The sequence below is a fragment of the Ranitomeya imitator genome, chromosome 2 (genome assembly GCF_032444005.1).
Source record: "Ranitomeya imitator isolate aRanImi1 chromosome 2, aRanImi1.pri, whole genome shotgun sequence".
In the NCBI taxonomy this organism is placed as follows: domain Eukaryota; kingdom Metazoa; phylum Chordata; class Amphibia; order Anura; family Dendrobatidae; genus Ranitomeya; species Ranitomeya imitator.
In genome coordinates, this window is record NC_091283.1 from 135,105,636 (window position 1) to 135,109,414 (window position 3,779).

The 3,779-nt window shown below is 45.5% G+C and overlaps 1 protein-coding gene across 1 annotated transcript in view; it reads left to right on the forward strand.

The window, feature by feature from the left end:
- The first annotated feature begins 2,766 nt into the window (after positions 1 to 2,766).
- The window catches only part of LOC138667243 (serine protease 23-like), a 13,902-nt gene continuing 12,889 nt past the window's right edge, over positions 2,767 to 3,779 (forward strand). The window contains exon 1 of the mRNA XM_069755505.1: positions 2,767 to 2,839. The gene's annotated coding sequence lies outside the window, so the exon portion shown is untranslated. The remainder of the gene's footprint in view (positions 2,840 to 3,779) is intronic.

Genomic DNA, 3,779 nt, shown 5'->3' on the forward strand with positions numbered 1-3,779 from the left:
TACCCTTGTCTAAATTGCCTTCCTCCTCTGATTTGGTGCCATTGTTTTTCCAGCATGTGGTTCGTTTGCATGGCATTCCAGAGAACATCGTATCGGACAGAGGTTCCCAGTTTGTTTCGAGGTTTTGGCGGTCCTTTTGTGCTAAGATGGGCATTGATTTGTCTTTTTCTTCGGCTTTCCATCCTCAGACTAATGGCCAAACCGAACGAACTAATCAGACTTTGGAAACATATCTGGGATGCTCTGTTTCTGCTGATCAGGATGATTGGGTGTCCTTCTTGCCTTTGGCTGAGTTCGCCCTTAATAATCGGGCCAGCTCGGCTACTTTAGTTTCTCCTTTTTTCTGTAATTCTGGTTTCCATCCTCGTTTCTCTTCAGGGCAGGTTGAGCCTTCTGACTGTCCTGGTGTGGATACGGTGGTGGACAGGTTGCAGCAGATTTGGACTCATGTGGTGGACAATTTGACATTGTCCCAGAAGGCTCAACGTTTCGCTAACCGCCGGCGTTGTGTTGGTCCCCGACTTCGTGTTGGGGATTTGGTTTGGTTGTCATCTCGTTATGTTCCTATGAAGGTTTCCTCTCCTAAGTTTAAGCCTCGTTTCATTGGGCCATATAAGATTTCTGAAATTCTTAATCCTGTGTCATTTCGTTTGGACCTTCCAGCTTCTTTTGCCATCCATAATGTGTTCCATAGGTCGTTGTTGCGGAGATACGTGGCGCCTATGGTTCCCTCCGTTGATCCTCCTGCCCCGGTGTTGGTCGAGGGGGAGTTGGAGTATGTGGTGGAGAAGATTTTGGATTCTCGTGTTTCGAGACGGAAACTCCAGTACCTGGTCAAGTGGAAGGGTTATGGTCAGGAAGATAATTCCTGGGTTTTTGCCTCTGATGTTCATGCTGCCGATCTAGTTCGTGCCTTTCATTTGGCTCATCCTGATCGGCCTGGGGGCTCTGGTGAGGGTTCGGTGACCCCTCCTCAAGGGGGGGGGGGTACTGTTGTGAATTCTGTTGTCAAACTCCCTCCTGTGGTCGTGAATGGTACTTTGGCGAGTTCTGTCCATGGACTCCCTCTGGTGGCTGTGAGTGAAGCTGCTGCTTCTGAGGTTCCTTACACAGGTGACGTGGATTATCCTTTGGTTGGCTGCTCTATTTAACTCCACTCAGATCGTTACTCCATGCCAGCTGTCAATGTTCCTGCATTGGTTCAGTTCGCTCTTGGATCTTTCTGGTGACCTGTCTTCTCCAGCAGAAGCTAAGTTCCTGATAGTTATTATTTGTTCATTGTTTCCTTGTCCAGCTGGTTATCATGATTTTGTCTTGCTAGCTGGAAGCTCTGGGATGCAGAGTGGCATCTCCGCACCGTTAGTCGGTGCGGAGGTCTTTTTGCACACTCTGCGTGGTCTTTTGTAGTTTTTTGTGCTGACCGCAAAGATTCCTTTCCTATCCTCTGTCTGTTTAGTAAGTCTGGCCTCCCTTTGCTGAAACCTGTTTCATTTCTGCGTTTGTGACTTTCATCTTTACTCACAGTCAATATATGTGGGGGGCTGCCTTTTCCTTTGGGGAATTTCTCTGAGGCAAGGTAGGCTTTATTTTCTATCTCTAGGGCTAGCTAGCTCTTAGGCTGTGAAGAGGCGTCTAGGGAGAGTCAGGAACGCTCCACGGCTATTTCTAGTTGTTGTGATAGGATTAGGGCCTGCGGTCAGCAGAGCTCCCACATCCCAGAGCTTGTCCTGTGTGAGTTTAACTATCAGGTCGTGTCGGGTGCTCCTAACCACCAGGTCATAACAGTTACCCCAGTATTAAAGGGAATCTGTCCACTCCTTTTTTGTATATAAGTTGCAGCCACCACCATCAGAGGCTTATCTACAGCAGTCTATAATGCTGTAGATAAGCCCCGATGTAACCTGAAAGATGAGAAAAACAGGTTATATTATGTTCACCAGGGGGGGGGCAGTCCAGTCCAATGGGCGTCGTGGTCCGGGTCCGGCGCCTCCCATCTTCATTCGATGACCTCTTCCTTGCTTCCTGTCGCGGCTCCTGCGCAGGCGTACTTTATCTGCCCTGTTGAGGACAGAGCAAAGTACTGCAGTGCGCAGGCGCCGGGAAAAGTCAGAGAAGCCCTGCACACTACAGTACTTTGCTCTGCCCTCAACAGGGCAGATAAAGTACGCCTGCGCAGGAGCCGCGACACGAAGCAAAAAAGAGGACGTCATTGCACAAAGAGCATAGCTCTATACTATACTTCCACATATCTGACTTTTTACAGCATTTTTTCCTACTAATTGATTGTGTTCATGATTCCTCGCCATGTTATTCTGTGATGCCATTGAGAATACAATGTTGTACAAAATTTTTCTGTACCTGAAGTCAGCAAAATTGGTTATTCTCAAAATCCATGTGTGAATTAAATATTGAAGTACAAAAGTGTAATGTTACAAACATGCAAAAAATATTTCTTATTGATAGCTGCATATTGCTGGTCTGGTGCGATCATTTAGCATCCATTTTGCTCATAGTTTTATTACCTACATGTAACCAAATTACTATTGTGTATTGAACACAAATGTATTTGTTTTGAATATTATGTTAGCTTGCAATTTGTAGCGAGCTGTTCCTCTCGAAGTGGTAGACAATTGGGTTTTGTTCTACAGGTGGATGATCTCCCTCTCCCCATTTCTCCGGCTGCTACATTCCAATCGTGCAGAAGCTTGCCCCCCACCTACGCGCACAGACTGGAAGGTGTGCGAGGGGCGGGAAGTAGATGACAAGAGACAAAGAAAATAGTTGTGTCCCACTTTTTCTTCAAGACTCTCGGTGAATGAAAACTTCACTCAAGGAGCAGGTTGGTGTAGGATGGTTGGGTGTAGAGTGATGTGACCAGCTGCTGACTGCACGCGTCGAGGCTCTCGTTAGGCTGTATTAACTAATCAATCTGTCAAGTGAAATGTTTAATCAAGGTTTCCTTGGGCATCTGTACTCCAAAAATAGTGTACTTAATATATTAAGTGTACATGATCTCCATTATTTGCACTACAATGGAGGCTCGGAGAAAAATGGATACAAATAATGGATGATATGAGCCCTGTATCATGCGATAAGCGGTCCAAGGGTTAGCTACATCCCGGATATGCTTCCAATGATGCTTAAAGATGATAGATAACATTTCACTTCATGTGAATTAAAGCGATTTTGTTACTCGGTGAACGGTGCAGGAATCAAATGTCTTTACACAATGAGATAACTAGGAACTGGCCATATTCCTGCCGAGCTGTAATCAGCCCATCTCATATCCTCAGGACTACAGCCGCATGTTCTCAATCTGATCGCTCCACGTCAGCACCACAGTCTGATTAGATTTGTATAGACGTGGGACACATCTCTTGGGCCAACACAGGGCTGGTAATCTTATAAAAGGCGCAATGGAATAAGGAAAGCGGTGAAATCTGGTTACAAGAACAAGGGCCTGCTCTGTTCTACTGTCCGGTGCATGGGAGACTAGGCTCTGTCGCTATGGAGCCTGTGCCTGTATTGCTGGGTGATGTGGCAGGTATTGACGCAGAAATGTTTTCTTCCATTAATTGTAAATCATTTTTTAAGCAAGAAATTCAACTTCTATAAACTTAAGAGCTACCGTTGTTTTATCAATGGTACACGATAAGAAGCTTTTAATATATCTTATCAGAGAAATCGTTTTCTTTCTCCTCGTGAGCTGATTAATAATTAATCAAAGTTCTCAATTCACCGGTAAAATCTGTCTTCAGTGAATACAGTGTTCCCGTTAC